Source organism: Eutrigla gurnardus, assembly GCF_963514095.1.
Source record: "Eutrigla gurnardus genome assembly, chromosome: 14".
In the NCBI taxonomy this organism is placed as follows: Eukaryota; Metazoa; Chordata; class Actinopteri; order Perciformes; family Triglidae; genus Eutrigla; species Eutrigla gurnardus.
Window position 1 is genome coordinate 4,643,881 of NC_139937.1, and position 25,828 is coordinate 4,669,708.

General features: G+C 43.2%; 1 protein-coding gene across 1 annotated transcript in view; it reads right to left on the reverse strand.

Annotated features, from left to right (window-relative positions):
• The window catches only part of stx17 (syntaxin 17), a 300,626-nt gene that overhangs the window by 34,243 nt on the left and 240,555 nt on the right, over nt 1-25,828 (reverse strand). The window lies entirely within an intron of this gene.

Here is a 25,828-nt window from a genome sequence, read left to right on the forward strand (position 1 = left end):
AAAATTAATTAATAACTAAACAAATGTAATCAGTGAACATGTAAGACTTCACTTAAGTATTAAAAGCTTATTAAATCACACAAAAAAAAGGCCAAAATACCTGTTAGTCACAATCACATTTTTTATAGAATATTATATATAGTTATAGTATCAGTAGTGAAACATAAAAGTACTTTTCAATTTTGAGGTTAGTTCCCTGTTGCATTGTATTCAACTCAATCCTATCTGAAATACTTCAGTTTTTTAAACGACCTTTCCTTAACTCAATTCATTCAGTCATTTTGTCTACTATGAGGTATTACAGTATGGAGAAGTGAAATTATCTAATTAGATGATTCAGACTCCCCCCTCCCAATACAAATCAATGTATCTCAGTAATCTCCCTGAAATCAGATAGCAGTGCTCAGCGTTATTCTGTCAAGGCATTGACACGTATTTAAAGAAAAAATCCAGGCAAATTGCAATGGGAGAAACTTGTTTTTAAATGTAATAGCCTACATTACCCCTGACTTGTTAAAAAGGTTGTTCTGTAAAATGTGTCTAAAGTGTGTCTGTATATTGAGCCACTGCAATTTACTGAAAAGTGTGTTAAATCTGATTGCAGATTAATTTGGTCAAGAGTGAGGAAATACTTCGGTAAACCAACCAGATAAGGCACATTTGTTTTATGTTCCGGTTGACAGGACGTGAGAACATTCAACCATGCGGCCCAGCAACCTCAAAATTAAAAAGCGTCTCCGGAGCCGCTCGGAACAATAACTCCCAGCAGCCAATCGCGAGGCGCGTATTTTTCAGCCGACGTCCTAATTCTGACCAATGACGACCTCCGGAGGGCGGGGGAAGCCTTGACGCACTGAGGCTCGTGATTGACGCAAGCCTTGTAGCTAAATTTAGCACCTGGCGGACGGAGGCAGAGTGAGATAGCAGAGAGCCCATTCATTGTGCCGGGGCGGGCCCGACTATTTTGGCGTTGCGATTGTGATCCAGCCAAGCCAAATATAGTCGTAGACAGGTATTTTTAGCCGTACAGCGTGTCCCCGTTTCTCACCCGGGTTAGCGACATAGGATACAGTGTAGTCAGCCGCCACTGCTCCCTCAAAAAATCCGCACACTCAGTGTTAACCGGCTATCAGTATGTGAATAGTTTTAACGGTCAGCTGATCTCACCGTCATGCCCAGAGAGAAACAACTGCCAAGAGTAATCTCAGTGCTGGCAGCGTCTCTCTGCCCCGCTGTGCCCGGGGGACGAGGTCGGAGAAGCGGGGATGAGACCACCATAGACCCGCAGATATAACCTCCGGTTCGTCAAGCAGACACACGCAGCAGGTTTGTGAATACTGATGGCGGCTCGGAAGCGTCGCACAGACATGAGACAGACCTTTTTTATTTCTTTCTTCATTCTGTTTTAGCGGAGAGAGAACGCGTTGTATTCAGGATGCACCTCTGCAGCTGGAGACGTTGCATTTAGTTGTAGGCTAAAAGGACAGCGTGCAGACGCGCACACGATAAGCCAACGAGAGTGCGCGTGCCCCCGGGGAAACCCCTCTCCCCGTGTTGCACCCTGGGGGAAGAAGAAACGTACAGTTGCCTGTGCGTGCGTGCCTATAGATATAGATGGATAAAAGGGCCGTTTCAAGCACCAACAACATACAATCACCCAAATTGTTCCATTCTTTCCCCTCTTCTCTCCCCTCATTCAAATACGCAGCGTAATGTGCAGAAGACCCAACATTCCAGTCATGCTCAGTTTGTTTGTAACACGCTTGAAGAGTGAGTGGTGATTAACGCTGGAGACACTGGTCAGTCCCACATGCCAGGATCAGCTGCAGGGCATGCAGATCACATGCCATCAGGCCTCAGCTTAAAAAAACCCAAACAAAACCAACCCCTGGATGAATGTATTTAATTAAAATGTGAAATTCAACTGGTTTGGTTGAGTGTGTGTGTGACAGTAGCATACAGGTGCACTCATTTCCCAGTGACCATTACAGATTTCATGGATAATCCTTATTTTTTTATTGTTGTATTTTAATTCTCTGGGGTTTCCCTTATGCGTTTATCATGAGCTGCCACATCAGGACAATTTTCAATAAATGTCATTGTTAATCAAGTTGATTCAAGTTGGTAAAGCATATCCTATAGGCATAGATCACAAGTTCTTCTTCATGTCCTAGCAATAAGCAATATCTGGGTCATCCTGGGTAAGCCCTTTATAAATGGATCAACTTGTATAAATGGGGCTTTCTTGTTTACTATTTTTGTGAAATGTGCCTCATTAGCAGAACATCTGTATATCAATACCTTGCTTGTTCATGTTCTCTGTCAGTATCTATAAGCCTGCTGTGGACTTTCTAATAGACTTATATATACTATAACTCATCAGCTTCTTCATTTCTCTCCTGTCTCTGTTTCACCTGGTCTCTCTACCTGGCTGGTCAGGGTATCAGCTGCCTCGACTGTGACGTCACCATGGCGACGCGTAATCCAGATTAACCTGCTCTGTTATTCCGCCAGACATGGAAGTGATTAGAGATTATGACCGGCTCCTTTTAATAGAATTTGGACGTGCGGGTAATCAACTGCGTCCAGCGTCGCGTGTCAGGTGACTCATTCACACGGACAGTGAAACGCACAAGCACCGGTTGTTGTTACCAAGGGGGACAAAGCTTTGATCTACATTAATTTCCTTGGAGACTGACACCACCCTCAACCACGAACAATACAAGCTTAACCTCAAACGTACATCTAACCCTAATTTAAACCACCTTAAATTCCCTCAGGGTCCTTGTGTCTCTGAGAAGTTTGTGCTCCTGAAAATTCACCTGTTTTGTTCACATTATAAGTGATAAGTGATTAGAGACCGGTTCTCCTCATACTGAGGAGGTGAGAGCAGAATCTAGTCACCACACGTTGCCCCCACTCCCCTCTCTACCTTCCACACTGCACTTACACAAACAAGAGAAGGCAACAATCAAAACTTGCTGCAATTTGCTTGACGTTGTTTTTGCCTTTTATTTGCAGGCTAAACTTCCGAGTTCCACGTGAAGCTGCCAATTTGTGCCACACAGAAAAAACATCCGGATGAATGGTGAGCGAATCTTTGGACTCACTATTTCCTGCCAGACAAATTGAATTTTCAAATCAAATGATTCTTTTTGTGTCTTTTTTTTGCTGTGGCTAAAATCAGCCAGGTTGACTGTCTGCTGCCTCTGTAACAAACTGTTCAAACTCTGCAGGGTTGTCAGATTTTTTGAGGAATTTAGATCTTTTACATAAACAGCGCGTCAGTGGGGCTGCTGGTGGCCGTCGTTAGAGCACAGCTGTAGTTCGTACACAGCGCTGGAGCATCCTCCGGCCTCCTGTGCCGAGCTGCTGACTACATGGCGGGCATATTGCGCCGAGACACTCTGAACTCTGGCTTATCACAAAGCATAAGTGAAAAGTGATTGTGTCAGTTTGAATGAGCTCTCTATGTCTACGGCCAAGGCACCGGCACTCAGCGCCGCGCTGACATCGGAGAAAGAGGAAAGTGGAGAAACAGAGGAAGGCTTTTATCTCCGTGTCACCAAATCTGCTCCGACTGTACGTCAGAGTGCAAGCGAGGACGGGGAGGGGCGGGGGTGTGGGGGACTGCTGGCGCAATGGCAGGGTGCTCAATGGTGGCATTCTTCCTTTTCTGTGGACACACACACACACACACACACACACACACACACACACACACACACACACACCAGGGGGATTCCCCCCGGGAGTACCCAAGTGAAGTAATACAACCCATCACTGCCTTATCACACCAGTGCCCAAAGACAGGAGGAAGGAGTGTAGAGAGGTGTTCCATGAGCCACGGCACAGGACGTGTACTGTATATCACTCAGGGATTGTGGGCCATTATGTGATGTTATCATGATGTGTATTTACACTGTGTGTGTGTGTGTGTGTGTGTGTGTCTCGATTGAGGGAGAGAAGGGAAATGCGCAGCAGCTTGTACGTAACGTTCTGTAGTTTCCCTCAGTCGTCCGATGGCAGATTTATCACCTCGCTTATTATTATCCTGCAATGAAATTTAACAGCATGATTCATAGCGCTGTGTAAATTTTGGAGAGTGTGTGGCAGAGTGAAAGCCAACCCCTTTGTTTGGGAGCGCCTCTGTCTGTCGTCTCCTGTGCATGTGTTTGTGTACAGTGTGTGTACAGTACTTGCAGTTTTGCAAGCGGGCCACCACACAGCTGTATTTCTCCTAAAGGACGGAGCTTTAGTTTGCACGCCTGCAAAGAAATGTATCCATTAAAGCTTCTGCATTTTTGCTGTCAAGCCCGCGTCATGTGCACGTGTGTGGAGTAAATAGACATGGAGGCTTAGTCTGACAGAGAAGGTGCAGTAGCAGGTTCAGTGTGATCATGTGGTGTAACACCAGGTCAGAAAAGGCCAGCTGAAATCTTCTATAAGGATACAGGTGATTGCATAGCGATGATGATATGTATCATGATATAGCATGTTTTCCAGTCATTCGCTAAATAAATATATATATGTAATGGGTTTGCATACTTTAGTGCAAAAACAATCGAGTCGGTATATGCTTATCAATCTAGACGTACATATGATCACCATTCAAATGCAATAACTGAACCTTAGAGGTGGAATATAGAGGTTATTATTCTCAGGTTTTTATGATATAAAACTACTTAGTGGAACTGGCTCGACTCCTTTCATAATAACTATTATTGGTAGTGTGTCTACACCCTTCCAGAGTGGGGCTACTGGCAGGCAAAGCAGATATGTCCATTATTAGCCAGTCTGCAGTTATGTGCCGGGGCGTGACATGTTTCAGTATTCAGCCAAAATGGGTAACAGAAGTGGTTCAATGTTTTATGAGCTGCTGCAGCAACGGCAGATCAGTAATTAAAAGTAAGGTTTGGACCGTTGATGGATGGGGATACCAGTCACGTCAGCTCCAGAAAGATTAAACAGGCGGTGAACAACGAGGATCCCATGTGGGTGACGGTGGCGTGCTCACAATGTACGGCTGAGAGAACGGCTTGAACATCATCATGCAAATGCAAAGGTTGCTTGTTCACATCCTGGTGTTACTGATAGAGCAGATCTGCAGGGGAGATTTCTGTCGTTGAGTTTAAGTTCAGCCTCCACTCGCTTCTATTTACTTCACATGGATGTTACAAAATGATGTGATGGCTTTTTTCATATCATCTGTAGGGAAAACGTTTCTCTGCACCTTAAAAAGAGACGCGTGATTTTTATGATATCACAACTAGTTTAGATGCAACATGCAAGTAGGAGACATCTTGTCCAGCAGTTAATCTTCACCAAATTCATATTGGTGGAATGAAGATTTAACTTTTTAGGGGGAAAATCAGACAAATTATGATTCCAACAGGTGTTGTGTTGTTATATTTCTTTAAACATATCTGAACGGTTTCCATGTTAATAAGGATGCAAGCAAGAAAAACACACAAACCTCCCTGAAGAAATCGACATTGACACAGCAATCTTGACGTTAAGCAATTTTCGAGATGGAATCAGATGAATCATTTTGAGCACAGGCCCCCCAGGTGTTCACGATTGTGTTTTTTAATTATGGTCCCTCTGTCTGTCACTTAATAATCTCCCATGAAGAAAAGAAGGAGAATTCTGCTGATCAATGTGCACCTGCCAATCAGAGGCATATGGCCACTCACCTGTTACTGGAAACAACGACTAATTGCTTTACTATTGTAGGTATTAAGTGAACAGCTTAACTCGTGGTGAATTGAAGTGTGTGTGTGGGTGTAATTAGTATGGTAGTGTGTGGAAATATGTGAACAGTGGGCATATGAGTCACCTCAGTGTAGGCAGTTGTTTAAAGGCCATTTTCTAGGAGATGTCAGAAACAGGAACCTGGATTAGTGCGTGTGTGTGTGTGTATATATATATATACATATATATATGTGTGTGTGATGTGGTTTTGTCACTCACGTTGAAACATTGCAGAATTCCCCCTCTCAGAGTGTTTAGATTGAGACACCAGACAACAAACGAGGAGAATCCCCTCATGGTGGAGATTTCGTAGGTGCCATCTTGGAAAAAACATGGTAAGTACAGCAAATGATGCAGAATGAACCCCATGTTTGCATGCATTCTGTGAATAAACGTGATATAAAACATGGTGGAGAGGGCCGGGGATGATCCAGTCAATGCTGCTTTTGAAGTTAGAGCATTACATGTTACGGCTACATGCAAAGGTGTGTTTAAATGCATTGGAGGAGTGATATCAGTGTATCTGTGTGAGAAACAGATCCCCTTTAGTCACTCCCCCTGGGTTGGCTGCCCCTGCTCAACCTCCATTAGTTTCACCTGCGTTCATTCCACTCCCAAAGCTTCAGCCCAGGTATCTGCTTGACAGCTCCTAATTACAGTCCAGGCTTACTTCATATAAAGGAGTGATGACATTTTGGGGGCTGAGTCAGTGTCTTTGTCACCTTTCAGATACTCGACACCAGAGCAGAATGTGTGCATGTATTCTGTGACTTTTGTAAATCTGCGTACGTTGTCTAAATATGTGCTCAGTGTTTGACGCTGGGCTGTGGTTCAGAGCAATCTCACTCTGGGTCACACACTGACCACATGGGCATGTGCACGGGTACACACACACACACACACACACACACACACACACACACACACGCACGCACACACACACACACACACACACACACACACACACACACACACACACACACACACACACACACACACACACACACACACACGCACACACACACACACACACACACGCACGCACACTTACAGATAAACAAGTGGCTGCATTTCTGCATGAGTCACAGTCGTGGGCAGAGGTGGAAAGTTTCCTTGTTTGGGCTATCCCCCCCTGCTGACACTTTTGATTCTTTTTTGAAGTATCTGATGTGGTTCGCATGCAAAGTCAACTAGTAGTGGACGGTGGATTTCAGCTCATAGCTGTTGAGACCACAGACATCCTGACTCCGTCCATCTCTTTCTGTTTTCTCACTGACAGAAACACACATCTTATACAGCACGTTGACTTATTATCACACTGTTTATCTAATGTCTGAAACGTAATAGTAGCAGTACAAGGGGATACTTGCATAAATAGTTTGATACCACGTATACTATCACCACTACTGGTGCTACTACTACTATTTTCTGTGATAATATTCTTACTGACACGGTGTGTTTCATGCCATCATGTGTCCTATTCTGGTGCGATGCATTAAACAAAGCAGCATTTATGTTTTGTATAATAAAGTACAAGTAAGTATTAAATATTCACAATATTTAATACTTACCCAAACTCCTACTAGTACTAACATGCTCATACATACAGAAATGTGTTATATAAAAGTAGATAAAAAGCCATTACTCAAGTAAGTCTTGATACATTCAAAAGAATTTGGTTGATCAATTTAATGTTTCAGTCACTGACAGTCAGTCAAATGACCAAATATTGGTTCCTGTTTCTCAGATATAAGTTTTGCTGCCTGTGATCATAAATCATAGTCTGTTCACATCTTTCTTTGTCCTGGACTGTTGGTCGCAGCCCTAGATTTTCACTTTCAAGAAAATAAAACTTTGACGCACAGGGAAAATGCACTGAGAGCAAGGCGACCATCTGATCAGATTGTGGTCGTACTGGGTCGCCTCCAGCTGTGAAAGTGTTGAACCACATCAACGTGGTGTTCCTGGAAGAAAAGAGAGCGGATCTGTGAGTGAAACTTGACTAAAGCTTAAAAAAAGCATTTTGTAGTATTATACAATGTTAACGTTGCATACTTGCATATTAATTGGACGTTTTAAAATCTCAGGGCTGTTTGACTTCAGCTATGTGCTTCAAATATTCCGTTTCTAATATTCCCAATAAATAGACTCTTATTGAGACGTATTCATTTCTCAAATGGAACATCCAAGGGTTAACAAATACTAACAACGCCAAGTTTCCATTCACTCTTCCTCAGAGTGTATGAATGAAATGCTTGGAAGGCTGTAGAGCGTCTGTAGTTAATGAGACATAATACGTTGAGGCTTTATAAACTGCAGGTATGTGCAGCTGAGAGAGAGAGGGAGCAGCAATTGTTGGCTTGTGGCGAGGAACCTGTCTGATCCCGTCTCCCCCCGCAGCGCTCTGTGAGCGTGCACGTTTCTATTTGTGCTTGCATGTACATGTCATTCAAAAGATTTGCATTTTTGTTTGCAAGTTGACTCATTTAGTGTCATCGTTTCATTTCGACATCAATTAACAATACTAATTGGTACTTTGTGAGGTGTGGGTGGATGGGATTAAAATATTTTGTGGATGTGTCACAGTTTTACCTTTTTTAACCGTTATACAAGTTTAAAGACGGTTGACCTTTCACAGGGATCACAGGTACCAACTGTATTCAGATCATTTTCCAAACATTTGACTTTAAAAAGACTTTTCTGAGTGCTGAAATTCAATAAAACTAATTTTTGCAGATGCCCTGAAGGTTTTTCACACCTACATATTTTGGTTTGTGTAGATCAAAGAAGAGAAGAGGAAGAAAAGCAATCATTTTAGAGTCGACATTTGTTGATATTCCCTTCTGTTCACCACAAAATAACAATACTGGACTCTTGGATGGTCTGAAGCTAAAACTAACCTGTATGTCTTTATTCGTTATTCAGAGTTTTCTCTGATTACATAACTATCACATGGCTTTATTCAGCATATTTCATCATTTGACAATTTCATATTCAGTCAAAACCAGAAACAAATTTTGATAGTGTTTGGTCTTTCAGGTTTTCAGGATGAAGCTTACAAATATAAAATACAGCTTCTCTCTCTTTGGATTGTTTTCCTAGTAGTACCAGACCATGTGTGTGTGTGTGTTTGCAGTATAAACTTTGTCCATATACAGCAGCTTGAGTGTAATGCATGTGTGATGTGCAAAACAGCTAAATTAAGATGATTTTAATGGTGTTAAATATGATTTTCTTTAAATAAAAGCACATTTTATCATCTCACTGTATGGTTAAAGAGATCATCTTAGTATCTAATTGCATAGGTGTGTAAGGCACGCCGTCAAACTATAGGGATTGAGACCATAAACTGATGTTTACAATGTTTACTGAGATAATAAATCAAGTAAGAAGGCTGATTTTTGTCTTCCATGCATTCAGACTTCTTTTTGCCACCAGCGGAGTCGCCCCCTGATGGGCAATAGAGAGAATGCAATGTTTAAGACCCTTCAGAATTGCCATCACGTTTCACAACCAGAGGTTGCTTCCTAATTGTGACGCTATGTGTCCACATAAATATGAACATCTGGAAAAGTACTCCAAACCACCTCTGTGGTAGTTCCCGCTACAGTAGCTGTTTCCAGGACAGATTTTGTCATGATGACACACACAAACACAACTGAGGTGAAAACAATACTGGCGTCGCCGTTGCGGCTGGTAATTAGACTAAATGGATATGTTCAGGGGAGGAGGCTAACTGTATACAAATCCTAGTCTCCAATATGAAAAAACAAACAAAGAAGAGTTAACATTAACATCATGCAAACAAGAATAAATAGAACAGGTAACATTAACATGAAAAAGGGAACATATGATAATAAAATGGATAAAATGCTCTGCTTTTACCTGAAATCCAATGTATATGAATGCAGTTGTAATTATACATATACACGTTGCATAATTAAATAAAATTATAGTGTTTTTATATAGAGTGATGTAAATTATACACTCTACACCCTAGCAGGTTAGACATGTTTGGTTCATTCAGGAGTGACCGTGATTAACCTCATAAACCTTAAAAGGCATCCTCATAAATTGTACATTATTTTATTCCTTGTTCTTTCTTGTTCGTTATCGTGTTACCCGTCTTGCTTCACTCTCTTTTGTTGAAGGACCTAAAAGCCACTGTGCTATAACATGATCTTAGCGTGGCTAGTTTGTGAATGACATCCTGTGGGTTCATTCTCTTATTTAAGTTGGCTTCCCCTCTGCCTTGACCTTTTTGTTAGTTCACCTCCTCTGATTCACCTCATCTCAACTCTGACATTTAAATTTCATCTTCTCACGATCGAAAGCTCAACAATTACCTGAATACGGGAATCTAACATGCAACATGGCTTACCGTGGCTGCTACGTGGGTGCAATAAACCCACCTATGGGTGCCATTGTGAGGTTCCCCGAAGTTGCTGGTGAGCAGTGAAGGACACTCCCAGAAATTTCCATAAGAAAGACACCCTCTAGTGCAGAGACGCGCATCAGTCCTCTCCTGATGCTCGGCCAGCTGCATACCTGAGGAGCAAGTATTTACGCGTGCCGCTCCCCATGACTGGAAGTGCTGACTTGTGTGGGAGTGCAGTGCCCAAAACTGTTAACATAATTTGTTGCTGATGTAAGAGGTTTGGAGGGAGTTGCTGCGTCTGAATGTATAATTTGGGGAATATTGGTTATCAAAAATCAGTTTCGCTGGAAGTACGTCGACATCCAAACGCCTACCTGCGTGTGTAATGACAAGCTACAGAAATCCTGCATCATTTCTAGACTTTTACTCCCAGTGTCCTCCCACACACCCACACACCCACACACACACACACACACACACACACACACAACCACATAGTAGCGCTCCAACTGGGCTGAAGGTTTTTGAGGTTTTGAGGATCTGCCGTGTCTTGAGACCACCAAGGTTAGCCTGTGTAATGTCCAGCTGCAGTCTGCCTGTGCTGATCCAGATCGGGTGTGATTGCGATCCTGGGATCTGCAGCTTTAAGTCCCGTGGAAGCACGCGACCCTTGCTTGATGACTCCCTCTGTTAGATTATTCATACATTAGGGTTTATTTGGGCAAATGACAGAAGAGCTCATCTATGATCCAAATCAAGGTATGCTGACATTCAGTTGGGCCAAGCTCCAACAACGTAGAATCCTACAATTCCCATAATGCAGCTCAGCAGCATTATTGTGTTTATTTTTCCAAACTTTAGAAAAACTTCCTTAAGGACCAGAGATGTTAAACAGCAGAGAGACAGTTAAAGATAACTTGAGGTCTCTTGGTGATGAGTAAAGATATTGCCGTCTACAATGACTTGTACCTTACAAGTCACCAGTTGCGTTGATGTGTATTTGTGAAATATCTGCGATTGTGACAGTGAGACATCAGAGCAGCTTTAGCTCTTTTTTCTCAGGCGAGGGAGACAGCACTCCTCCCCTCGCTCTCCGTTGAATAATCTGCTTACTCACAGGATGTGATTCACCTAACTAACTCCGTTAGAGAGAGGGTTCTGTTGTCTAAATGTTTGCTCGATAATGTGTAATTTTTTGGAAAGTTGTGCTCTTGTGAGGTAAATAACTTCATTTGAGCCTCAGTCTGGCTGGCTGCTGTAGTGCTTTGAAATGCTCATCCAATAAGTGGCCGAGGGGTCGTAAGAAAAGGACACAGAGTGACGTTATTGCTTTATTGTCATGTGCCATGACTGCACTGAACACACAATTCTGATTGGCACAGAGTGTGCTTAGCTCTTGATCAGTAGCCTTAATAACCATAAACCCACAGTTTAAAGGCAACGTGTCAGCTGGTACTTGTCCCACACGTTGTTAGGGAACATTTATTACAAGATGTTGACCCAGAATATGACAACCATACATAGATCATAGTGCACGTGTTTTGATCGCTGTATCAAGTGGCCTTGTTGTTAGCTGGATCATATAATTCAACCCATAAAGTTATGAAAAAAAAAGCGTGTCAACAGATCAGATTTTCCTTGTTCCAACAGTGTGTGGAGAACAACAATTAGCGTCTTCTTGTCTGTCATCAGGGTTCCCTCCTCACAAAAGGATATCTAATCATATTGAACGTTTAATATTTGTGATTTGAAATCTGTGGGGCCAGGATGGACGTCTGAGGAGATCAGGGATATAAAAAACACTGGCAGTCTTGTTCTTTTATGGCTTCCATGCAGCTACACAGTAGTAGAAATGTACAACTGTGTTTCGAGTCACCCACTTCCTCATATGTGTGCTTCTAAAACACAAGATACAAACAAAACCGGAACATTATTATCACAGTAATGCTCCGCAGCGCCACTAGTGGCCAAAGCACCTCACTGTACCTTTTGATTAACATGTTATACATATACATATTTTGTCTGCACACTCTCGGACGTTTCACAAACCAGACTCGGGTCACTAGGAGGTCAGGACTTCCGACTGACCCACTTCAAGGCCAACAGCATCCTCCCCTCCTCCCCCACAGCGCTGTGTTGTGGGGGAGTCTCTGTTCCACTCTCCTCTCCCTTTCTCTTTCTTCCTGTCTTGCTGTCTCTACGTACGCGCTCCTGTCTCTGTTGCCCTCCCTTTAAACTCACCACTCAGTCCTTCCTGTGTTCCGTCTTTCCTCTTCCCCTCTACTCTTTCCCTTCCTTGTGTTTCCTTCGCTCCATGAGGGGGAACTTCCACTGCAGCCTCTCTCCAGGAACAGGCTTCCACTGTGGAAACATAGCTATCATGCTGCTCCGGTTCGCTTTCCACGCCAAGCAGGGGAGGGAGGGGGAGCTGGGCTTCATGTCCACACACACACACACACACACACACACACACACACACATATCTACACAAGCGCGCGCGCACGATCCCTTTTGATCTCAGCGACCGTCATCAGTCGGCACTTCTATTCAAATGATATTCTAACATCCAGCGAACATCCGAAAATAACTGCGATATGCAAAGCACAGGTCTATCTATGTGACGCTGTGTTATTTTTAATCTTCCCCTGAAAAACACCTGCTATAATTGGATGCTTTTCTGCATTAATGGATAGACGAGACACGTAGGCAGGAAAACATACACACATACACCCACCAAACACAGGAGGAGTCACCGTATTCAAAGCAGACAGGAATGGAAACAGAACACGCGTTAGCTAGTGGCGTAACGGAGTAGCATCACCTCAACAATGACCGGCTTTCATTGTGTGTGTGTGTGTGTGTGTGTGTCTGCGCATGCAAACAGGCATATGTAGCTCTCAGTGATGTCTTTTCCATGGTCAAGGTAGTCCTTTTCTCCATGAATGTATCTGGTCTTTATATAAGGTATGCCTGGGACTTATATAATTCTTGGCACTTTAAGTTTCTGTGTGTGTATCTGGAAAGCTCGTGGAACTGCAATTGTGTGATTGAATGTGAGCGTGTGTGTCCGTGACGCCTTGGAAGCTCTCCTGGCGGCGGCTGTGGAAAGGCTCCACTGCCACTCCGTTCAGTGGGGACAGTATGGATGAATGGGGAGCCGGGCCTCTGATGGTTGGATGGCGAAGAGGAACCGTTAAACTGTGGCAGGAAGGCCGTTTTCAAATGAGATTTGTTGGGCTTCGGGGTTTAACTTGACGCGTCAGGCTCACGTCAGTTCACTTTGTTTGTTTTTTGGTCCACAACTAAACAGTTCAACAACCATTGCACGGATTGCCATGGACTTGTGACTAAAGACATTCATGGTGCCCAGAGGATGAATCCTGATGACTTTGTTGATCCCCTGATGTTTCATGAAGTGGCAGCAACAGGTCAACGTTTTCACTCATACAGTGAATTATCTCAACTGGATGGATAACATAAAATGTACAGACATTTATGGTTCACAATTAAAATACCCCAATGACTTTGGTGATCCCTTAAATCTTCCTCTTGTGTCATCATGAGCAGTGATGGGAATAACGGCATTATAAGTAGCGGTGTTAGTTACATACTTTTTTCAGTAACGAGTAATCTAATTGATGACTTATCTCATTATTATAACGCCGTTATCGTTACTGCTAAAAAATGTGTTGCGTTACTACATTGAAGGCAGATGTTTTACATCGGACCTCTGAGCCGAGTGACCGAGAAATGTCTTGTTCCTCCTTGTCCTTGGTGAGGGCGGGAGCACGACACAACCGCAAAAGTGATGACAATTGGCTGGGGTTGAGTAAAATTCTATGGTAAGCCAATCAGAGGGGAAGTTGAGCGGGTGCTTAGTCTGCTTACTTACACTGTGTGCAGCAAAGTTGAGCAGTATGAGCGAGTAGTCGACTAGATCAGACACACACAAGTTACATTACGTAAAAACATACGTGTGTATGTCTACTGTTTTTTCCCCTAATTTACACTACAAAGAGTAAATATATTTGTTATTTGTTTTTGGTACATTGCTTAACAAGCATAATTTAATTTTGCTTAGTTGTGACCTGTTGAGGTGCAATAAATATCAAAAGTTCCAAAAGATATATTGTGTTATTTTTATCAATCCACTCTATAAGCATAGTAATTATAATATCTACAATAGTCCATCACATTTTATTGGATGCCAGTCTCACGTTCCCACAGCAACGTTAAAATGGTTAAGATTTGTGCACTGGATTTCTGTTTGTAATGTATTGAGTATCCATTTCATTATAATACTCAGATTTATCATAAATAATTGAACACGCACATGTATTTTAAGTTCCGTCAAAGAGGGATGGAGATGGGGTCCAAATTATTTGACACATCAGTATTATATATATATATATATATATATATATATATATATATAAAATTATTTGAAAGTAATGCAATAGTTACTTTCCAAAGTAACTAGTTACTTTTAGAATTTGTAACTCAGTAACTACTTTAGTTACTTTGTGGGAGAAGTAACTAGTACTTTAACTAGTTACTTTTTTAGAGTAACTCGCCCAACACTGATCATGAGGTTGACATTTTTGGTTTCCAATGAAATTTGGGAGCAGAATGCGAAATGAATGAGTAGAATGTTAGTTTTTTATTATGAAGGGTCTCAATAATTCTTAAACCAATCCAATCCAGGATCCCGTCCATAAGTCTCACCTTTGGTGAAGCTTAAATCTTTACATTTTGTTTACCCTCTGTGTATGGCCTTATGTTATCTACTGTACAATATTTGCTTGCAGTCTTGTGACTAGTCACATGATGTTACCGTACTGGCTGAGGCTCGTTAAGTGGGTTATTTTAAATGATGACTTTAAAACTCCCAAAATACCTGTTCATGTATTTGTATATTTCAGGCTGAACTTCAGTTTGGAGACATGAGTCTCTCTTGTATGTCAGAGGTGTTGCCCTCACTTTGCATTATGGGAAGTCCCCGACATTTGCATCCTGGGGAAGGCTGCGGTAATAAGCCTTAGTTCGCTGCATTAACAGACCGATTGAGGGCTTATCTGTCACTCGTCATGGCGCTAATATACTGCTGTCAGAGGTCAGAGTGTCTGTTCTGGGCCTCTCTTTGTTTCCCATTGTACATTAGACAGGAATCCATCCTGAGTGGCACCGTGTGTGTGTGAGAGTGTGTGTCTCACTCGTAGTGGAAACTCTTTGGGAATCTGTGCCATGGAATGTCTGGGCAGGATTCCCTCTTTTTCCCCAGCGGAGTGGACCATTCACACACCACGTCCTGTACGCAACATGAACACGTAGCACAGCGAAGCACGGAAACACATCGTCCATTCGTGCTGATCTAACCTCATCGCACACTTCACAAGATCTGTTCTTTCAGTCCACTATCAAATCACTGAAACATGAACCGCCCCAGTCTGTCCGTCAAATCTGCCTTTTTTTCTCTACTTTATCTGACTTCTTTGCTCCTCCTCCTCCTCCTTCTTCTTCTTCTTCTTCTTCTTCTTCTTCTTCTTCTTCTTCTTCTTCTTCTTCTTCTTCTTCTTCTGTCGTCACTGGAATGCAACTTCAGTTTGACCTTGTGACTCATCTCTCCCACGCTGACCACGCCAGTGCTCTCTATGCTGTACCGACGCACTGCTGACCTCGATTCTCATACAGTGCACACACACACGCATGCTGACACACACACACACACGCGCACGCTGACACACACACACACACACGCACGCTGACACACACACACACACACACACACACACACACACACACACACACACACACACACACACACACACACACTCCTATGCTCTCACACACTGTTGCGTCACTCTCCTGTGGTGTGGCCTGTAACTACTAGACAGCTGTTCCTGCTTAGCTGTCATGTCAGCCATGATGTCAGGACCTTCCTGCGTGTGATTGTCTGACGTCTGAGTGCATGTGAGAGATACTATGTGGGTGACTTTTGCTCTCCGTGTCACAGAGAGTCGTGGTCAAAAAGGTCAAGTGATCTGCGACCTCCTGCCCTACGGTAGCACTCTTACGTCTTTCTCGTCACCGCAGTGTAAAAATGTGTGACGCGGGGGCGAGTTGCACTGTTACACATACTAGTGACCCAGAAAGCCCGTAGACTTGTTTGATGATGAAGTGAAAATGTTGAACTTTAAAGTTTAACCCAGTGTTGTCTCTGGCTTTAGAGATGAAAGATCAGGAGGGAAGGTTAAACCTAAGAATGGGTAATGACGTTCTGTTTTAAAAGAGACAGTAAGGTTTATTACCATTGGGCTCTCATTTTGACTCACTATTTATAGTTGTGGTCATAATTGTTGTCACAACATTATTTGGGTACTTTGGTGACATTGCTACGATGAAGCCTAATGTGGCAAATCCCCCCTGGACTTTCGTTTTCAATCCCTGTTTTATTTTGTAATCCCTGCCTCATGTGTCCTGTGTTTGTTTGACTTCCTGTCTTGGTGATCCCCCCCCCCCCCCCCCTGTGGATCACCTGTGTTTACTTAGCCTGATCAGTCTTCCACTGTTCCCATTTTTTCAACCACCAATGAGCTTTCAGTGTGAGTTGCTCTGTGAGATGTGGTGGTCACAGACATGCTCCAAGGTCTGCAGTCCATCAAAATGGGGAACACATTCAATATCTGAAAATATTTACTTAATGCAGCCTCTGGTAATCAGCTAGCTCGCCTCCAGCCCAGCGAACCAGAGTCTCTGCTGCCCGGCGTCAGAGGGCAGAGGACGTCTCACCAGTTCCTGCCCGGTGTCCGTCTTCCAGTGCTGCTCCACCCATCGGCCTTGCCTCAGGCTGCCCGTCTTACTGCAGACCCCTTACCACTAAACACCGTGATAATGTTATAGGACGGAACCCGACCTCCTGGTCCTAGTACTGAAGACCTCCAGTTCATGTCCTAATGTTTGTATTAAAAGCAGTTTTGCTCCACGTTTAAAAAGGATCAGTAGATCATGTGGCAGCAGAAGCTGATTCGACAAAAACGCTGTTTTAGGGAAGAACTGCATTTGTGTGAAACATGAATAAAATAGACAAAAGTGTGTCATTCACTTATTAAAAAAAAATATACCAATGCACGGATAAAAATAGTGCTTGTGTGTCCAGTGATGGTCACCATGGTGAAGTCCTACTAAAAATCGTCATGACAACTCAAGCAATCGACAGCCATGTTGTAAGCCAAAACACGTAACTGTCTCCCACGCATCAACACCATTCACACATAGCTCATGCACACACACACACACACACACACACACACACACACACACACACACACACACACACACACACACACACACACAGACACACTCACAAAGACGCCCACACACAACAACAACGTATATGACGGATTTGTGTTTTGAGTGTCAAAATAGAGTTACTTGTTTATGAGATATAATTAGTGTGTACCCTGTCAGAATGATGAAGACATGAGGGCCTGAATCTCAGCTACTTTTAAGAAAGCTCAAGTCCTTTTATGTCTTTAAATGTTGTCTTCTTTTAACATGTAGACAATCATAAAATATAAAACCAAATGCTGGAAGATAGTTCTGAATTCTTTAAAAATGTGTTCAAGTTATATTGATGATAGCCAGTTTGTTTTTTTCATGAATTGTGTCTTTGAGAGAGAGGCAGCTAGCAGCATGTCTGAAGGTGCTGCCACCCTAGGGGTTCTCACCACCAGCTCACCCTAGTCACCTCCAAACACACACACACACACACACACACTCTGCCCCCCGGCACGTACACTGCTCCACGGTGGAGACAGAGGGCCAACACTCATTCATTGCTATATCTGACCCATTTTCCTGTGTGCATGGTAGACGCTGGTGAGCGGCCCCGCCACCTACCCCTCCTTGTTTCCACTGGGGTGGAAAACACTAGTGGAGTGGGGAAAAAGAGGGGAGTGGGAGCACATGGGTAGTGGAAGATGAGCTTAAGGGAGGAAAGTGTGGGGGTGAGTGAGTGCGTCCATTAAACCCCCCCAGAGATACACCGGCGGGGTGCGAGGGGATTGGCCCTTGTACCTCGTGGTAAGTGTGCGCATGTTTTAATGCGTTGGTTGTTGTGTGTTTGTATTCTGCATGGCAAACATCCTCCGTCTCTCGTTCTTCCTCCCGTGGCATGATATCCTGCACTCAGAACACCAGGAAACATTTGTCTCTTTTCTGGCGGTATATTTACTTGTATTTTAATCACTTTAATCCTTTAAAAAGGCACCTCTGTGATTTACTGTTACACCCTCATTAAGCTGGGGGAGCTGCAAGATTCTTGCAATTGTCAACGTGCCCCGGAGATTCACCCAGATGTGGGTGTGAATGGGTACAAATGCTCTGAATGAGTCCCTGGCCCAAATCTTTCCCTACGTTTGCTGTCACTCTCCACTAACACTGTCAGATTTAAGCATTAAATGGCCGAGAAAAAATACAGAGACTGAGACCGAGTGGCTGTATGGGCAAACCTCCAAAAACACTGGATCACTTGCTACATTGTTGCACTATCAAACTCCACATCTCCAGTGTGTATTGTATGTTTCCTGTTTAAGCTCAGACAGTTGGGTAATTTCATTTGAGTATCTCAGACTTGACTAAGCTCAGCCACAGAAGACATTACAGCTTTATTCACAGGCAAAACGATACTCCCTATCTTCTATAACTTGCCATTTAAAATCAATGGAAAGCACCTAAAGCAATGTCTTTTTCCTGAAGAGACTTGAAAGTCATTGAGACATGTGATCATCATGGCGGATACTGAATTATCTGTATTGTCATCCTTGTGTTGAAATGCGGCTTCGGAACAGAACTATTTTCAAAACTCCTTCTTTGCATGCGTTTCTGGGGAACTCCGACTTACGACATCAAATGCCAACAACAACCATTTCAAATGTAAGAAACTGCAGCATCATCATTATATTTGACATGACGGCTGTTTCCTGATTCCACTGGTTTTGATTTTCAGACAACATACGTACGTAACTTGTGAATTGAATGTTCCTTGGATGCAGTACATAGAGTATTCCAAGAAGTACATGTTTGTAACTTCATGTGAAGACATAAAGCTACTACTGCTGATACTACTACCAACACCAAGTGCAGATGGAACCCAAGAGCCTGGTCTGCTCCAGATTTCTTTCTCGCCCCTGCCGGACTGTAACGCTGCTCCTGGTGATGTTGGGACTCTGAAATTCATTGACTTAGAAAATCATGAGCATGTTCTAGTAATTAAATTGAAGTTGTGTGCAATTGATTACCTACAGTGTGTAGTAATTGTGCACCTTCATTCTAAAAACACATGGAAACAAATCTAAAAACCGATATAGAAATGGTAGCCAACAATATAAAGACTCTGTGGATTATAGATGACGGTTTGAAACAGACACGTTTGAACTGTATTTCACCAGTTTTTCAGTGAAAAACAAAAATGCAGAACAGACTGGATGACACCTACGTGTTGCATGAAAGGCCGGTTCTGTGTCCTCCTGCGGGGGTTGAGGTTTAAACCGTAGGACGGGGGATCACCCAGACAATCTGCCATCTTTTCCTCTGAACCCTGTCGTCACAGAGAGTGGGTTTCTGGTCCGGTGATCGAGGTGGTGACAACGTCGCCCACTCGAGTCTCACTTGCTGGTTTCATACTTCATGTCATGTGATGTAAATGGAAGTGAAAACACCCACTCTGTCCTCAGTGCCATGACAGTCATATGACATCAGTAATGCAATGACGGGGCTTTATTATCACCTGGTAGCCTCGCGGCTTGTTTTCGGTTGATTGGTTGATTCGGTGATGCTGATTTGAGACGGTGTGTCTGCATATGGAAGCCAGTTTCTTATGACCTGAGGATGTTCTGTTGGCTGCAGGTCTGTGCATTTTCAGAAGAGCGTTACCTTCAACACGTTGCACCAGATCCACCGTGGAGAGTCAGTGTGAGTGTTTGCTGCATGGAAGTGTGCACTTTCACTGCTTGCTCCTCCATGTCAGTGTGCCTGTAATTTGGCTATGTGCTAATCTTGAGCAATCGGACACTTCCGCTCTTTTCTAAAAATACACCTGCCATTGCATCACTTCCTCTTTCTGACACACACACACACACACACACGCACACACCTAGATGCATCTAACTGAACAAAGCTGAACAATTTCCTTATCTGGCATTGCGTGGTAACCATGTGTGTGTGAGTGTGCATTTGTGTGTGTCATTGTGTGTGTGTGTGTGTGTGTGTGCAACTGACTGACTGACTGAGAGGAGTGAGAGTTGGAAAGTGGTGTCTCACCACGTGACGTAGGCTTGTGGTGTTTTCCGAACCAAAGAAGTGGAACCAGCAGTGACGGGGATGTGATGGCATCATCAGGCTTTCTTTCTAGTCTCACTCTTCTCTTTTGTTGCTTTCTTTGTGTACGAGTCTGTATTTCCGTCTCTCTTTTTGTCTGTCTCTGTACAGTGTCTGTCTCAACGTGCACTCGTCTGTCTGTTTTCCTCTCCGTCTTTATCTCTCGCTTTGCCTCGTCCCACTGTAGGGAAGTAGGCGTTCGCTGGCTGTTTTTTTTTTTTTTTTTTTTTTATGAATGGGATGTGTTGTTTACTCTCTGACGGAGCTATTTCTGTCGGTGCTGATGATGAACACATACAGTGTGACCACACTTACTTCCTCTTCTATCGCCCTGCTTCCTCTCATTGGCTGAGGCTCTCCTCTCAATGGCAAAGGCTTTGCGTCTTTGAGGTAGTTGTGAATGTGTTTTTTTCTCTTTTTGTGGGTGTGTGTGTGTGTGTGCGCACGTATATGCATGTGGGCCAGAGTGTTGTATCTCAGCAGGCTTCTCCGAAGTAATTGATACAAAAAAACAACTTCCTGTTTGCAAGGGTGAGAAAGCAGTTAAATGTTTGTTATTTCCAAATGATATTTCACAGCCCAGGGCAGAATGAACACATTTCTATTTCAAAATCCAGCTGCAGCAGCTTCATATCAACATCATTCAACGAAACAAAGACTGAATGGTTGACTACTAATATTTTTGCGTATATGAGCATATATAAGGATGGTTGTTTTCAAATGTTTCCCTTTTTACTTAAAAAAAACTGAAAAGGGTTTTAATTGATTTTCATTTAGATTTTGTTTTATTCTTAATTTGGGCATAACAGTTAATAATTTGATCAAACTCAGCCTACTGCAATTGTAATTTTAAAAATACAATTTTTTATTGTTCCTCCTGTAATATTTTTAAAAGACACCGCAGAGATGTCCTATACATCATATTTGACTCAGGAAAAATCTTTGTTCAAGAATAATTACATAAAATGTATCTTTAATATCAAATTATATCTCAATTGCTATATCAGTCAAAGTTATCACAATTAGATATTTTCCTGCATCATTCAGTCCTGTTTCCAACTCGATTTGTTGTTTCCAGGACCGGCAGACTGATCACTTCATTATTCAGGAAACAAGGTAGTAAACAAAGTATTTTAATCAACAGGTTAGGTTTGTCTTCGATTGTTATATATAATTGTAATGTGACTTCCATACAATTTTCCTATTTCACTTATCTGACTTTCACCCATTTTAAACAGTCAATAAACAGTCAAACAATAAACAATCGTACGTTGTCTAAGCTGAGTTATTTAAAAACCCTGTTCAAGTTGATGTTTATATTCACATCTGTTATCTTAATGCCACTTTTGGAATATTGAACTATCAGCTCTGTGATTTGTTAGTCGGTTGCTCCACCTGCATATTGAAGTGGTTTTGTGAATGCCGTCAGGAGTGTTTGTGTAACTTCCACGAGGCCTGGAACATATTGCACATGCAGCATGTGTACATGTGCTTGTATGTATGCACAGACACGCTGGAAGGCCTTCAACGCTCACCTCTTCTAAATGAATCCACCACACTTTGGATAATGTTTGCATGTAAAGCCTGAGGTTGTCTTTTTCTTTTGGATGAAAATAACAGAGGACGGGTACAGTCCTGTACCTAATTACCCATGTGCTGTACTTACATGCTTGTGTGTGTGTTTGTGTGTGTGTGTGTGTGTGGTAGTGGTCTGCGTGGAGAAGGCGTGTGATTGATGTGTGATTGATGTGTGAATGAGTCAGGCTTGAAGGGATTTGGGCTTAAGGACAGGTTGTGTCGCCCAGCGTGGGGGTCGCGGTTACGTTCTCTTCATCCTATTGTTATGTGACGTGGATGAAATGCAACGTGCGGAAAGTCGAGGCCTCGTGTCTGAATTCCCCGTAGTGTTGTGTTGGTTCTTGGACAGTTTGCATGAAGAGCTGAATGTTTAATGAGCATGCCATAAAAGATCTGTGGTAACAAGACCCATACGGCGCTTAAAAACACAAACACTAGGAGCGCACATGCATGCATGATAATCATACTGTCATAGATTTTATATCACAGTTAAACTCCGTTTGAGTGTGCTATGTTTTTATCTGCCTCTGAGATTCCTGGCTCCTCCATTATATTAGCAGTGAATGGGATTTCTTTTTGGAAGCTCTTTTGACTGAAATCATTGTCCCGCTGAATGTTAACCAGTGTCATCTGTGGATTATCCAGAGTGAAGAGAACACTGTTTCTTAAGCTATCTTGTGGTTTATTTATTTAGTGTCAACTTCAATTCAGCATCACGGACTGAATTCCACTGACCTGCTTTGCGCTGGGGTGGAAATCTCTACTGGATACGGTGCTGAATACTGCCAGTCAGCCCTGCTGGCAATTTGCCTCAGGGGCAAACTGCGGCACAAAAAAAATGCTTTGTATTTGTCTCTGTATCATACATTTTTGTTCAGCTTGTATTTTTTTAAATCTTTGCAAAAGCCTAGAAAAGGGATTTCTTTTTTTGTGTGTGGGCGTGTCGTCACACCAATGTAAATACTGGATATTAAGTGAACTGGATGCTGCCCCTGTGCCTTGCTGCCAATTTGTCCCAGTGGTCATCTGTGGTATTGCAAAAAAAAAAAAAAAAGCCTTTTCCTACTGGCAACTATGATAAAAGAAATGTCTGTAAAACTGTCAACAAGATGCCTCAAAATGCAAACAATGTCCTTGTTTATCTTTTTCAAATGAATAAAAGAAACTAATGCGCATGTGCAGTGAGCTCCACAATGCAGAAGCAACAACATTTTTTTGGCTTATTTTCTAGTCTGAGCGATTTACATTCAAATGAATCAGTGTCATTTTTGAGTCTGGTCTCCAGTTCTTAGAATTTATCCATGAGGTGAATTATGAGCCAATCTGAATGAACAGACATCAGAGGAGAGAAGAAGGGAGAACATATGTTTATATGGGAGAATGGACCCTTTAACACACATGTATTTCACTTATGCCCTGTTAGAAGTCTTATGCTTTAAACTCAAAAACACACAAAGGCTGCAGGACCAACTTGTGATGTTCAGTAGGGACCAGACAGCCGTTTATATTGAGGGAAATGTTTTTAGAGAGAATCAGCTACATTAATAAATACATGTCATTGTGTTTGGTAATTCATTCAAACATGTCAAACATATATCAAAACAACCTGCAACAAAGTTTTTATGATTTTTTAGAACAAGTTCTCCGTCTGCTCTGTCTCCGATGTTTGCCAAAATCCAGTATTGACATCTTCGCCTGCCAGCTGCGTGTGTTGTGTGTAGATGTGTGTGTTTGAACTGCTCTGAGGACATCCAGTTTGAGTGTTTCTCCTCCAATGCTCTTTCCGGTTGAGGAACAGTCGTTTTTCTGTCGATGGGGCTCATGGATTGGCACATTCACCGTCCCTGCCCCCACTCACTCGCCCACACATGCAAACACGGGAGCAAACTAGAGTCAGACTTTTATTTACCGCATTGTTCAGGTAGCAGAGGGGGGGATTCTGAGTTAAAGCATTATTGCATACTTAAGTAACACTGAAAAAGCTCTGTCATATTAAGAACGGCATTATTTCGGTGTTGGTTGATGGTTTGTAGAGCACATAAGGACAGACACACAGAGAGCTCTTTATGACACGCGTAAACCACAGCCTCATGCATTGGACTAGAAGAACATACTGTTCCTTCAAGAACATCGCGGATGCTGATACCACACACAGTCATGAGAAGGGTCTGTGTGCGGGCCCTTAGTGAAAATGGGTTTGTGTTCTGGGTTCCAGTGCATCCAGGGCATAAAGACGTGATGCTTGGTGCATGATGATGATCCAAATATGGATCATACAAAGAAACGGTAGATCTACTTAGATTTGATCCTTTTAGGATGCTCAAGAGAAACCCTCCCTCCATCCTTTATCTATACCCTCTTGTTGCCCCGGTGCTTCTCCGCATGACATGGCTGACTAAACTGTCCTCATAAAAAGTTTGTGGTCCCAAGTAGAACTTAACTGACTGGGTTATGTAATGGGGGGGGGGGGGGGGGGGGGGGTTCTTGGGCTGTCCCACACAGGAAGATCTGTCCCCACACTCATCGTTACCAACTTTGCCTGGTTGGATGCCATCCGCCAAATTAATCTTTTCCTCTGTGTCTTTCCTCTTCTTGCTCAGTGACGTCACACACGTGTCGCTGTTTGGCGTTGTCATGGCAGCAGGCCTGGGGGTCACACCGGCGACCGTACAGCTGTCTTAAAGAGTGACGTCACCAGCAGCTTTACTATACGCAACGGGGCCACGGTAAGCTGGGGAAACCCTGACACACACACACACACACACACACACACACACACACACACACACACACACACACACACACACACTAATCTAATTACGACGTTAGTTAGTTGCAGCTGGGCCTTCTGGGACAAATGCTGATCCACCTATTAGTGGATGGATCGGCCAGGTAATCCGGGTGATTCCCGGCTCAAAGGTGCACTGCGCCTGCGTATCAGGAGGAAACCTTGTACGCACAAAGGATCCCCCTTGCTATTTTTGTGGACGTACACGCTGCCTGTCCGGTGAGTCAACAAAGACGAGGAAGAAGCCAAGAAGCCGCTTTCACTCCGTCAGCAGAGTTGCAGAGAGCGAACCGGAAACCCAGAGCTTAGCCAGGGTAAGAGACTTTCCCCTACGCAAAGGCTCCGTGCACACAAACCTCCTAATCACATGCCAGGAATAGTCGCAGACATACACACAATGGAAATTATTAAGGGGAATGCAGAACAATAGATGGATGGAAGACCTTGGGATGCTGCTTTCATCCACCAAACAGGCATTCACGTCCATGTGCTAGAAAACCATTGATACCATTTGTTGTGTGCGTGTATGTGTGTGTGTGTGTGTGTGTGTGTGTGTGTGTGTGTGCGTGCATATGTGTGTTCTCTAAGAGTCTCTTCATCAAACAACACACCAGAATGAGGCACACTCCAAACAAGGCCACAAGTCCATACAGAGGCTCTTCACTAACACTCGGTGTGTAGTGAGGCTCTGCAGAGCTGTTCTATTCTCTTTAATCCCTTCTGCACACACACACACCCTGCATACCGTTTTAACGGCTGTTTGAGCCGCCGTGATTGAGCACAATGGCCCATCCTCTTCCATGTGACAAACTGGACCGCAAACGTTGAAGTCACACTCACGTGAATGCACCGCATAAACAAACAAACGCACGCCCGCCGGCGGGGACAATATGTCAGCGCCACCGTCCACTTCTGCAACAACGCTCATGAAAAGGAGCGTTCGTTGTGCCCGC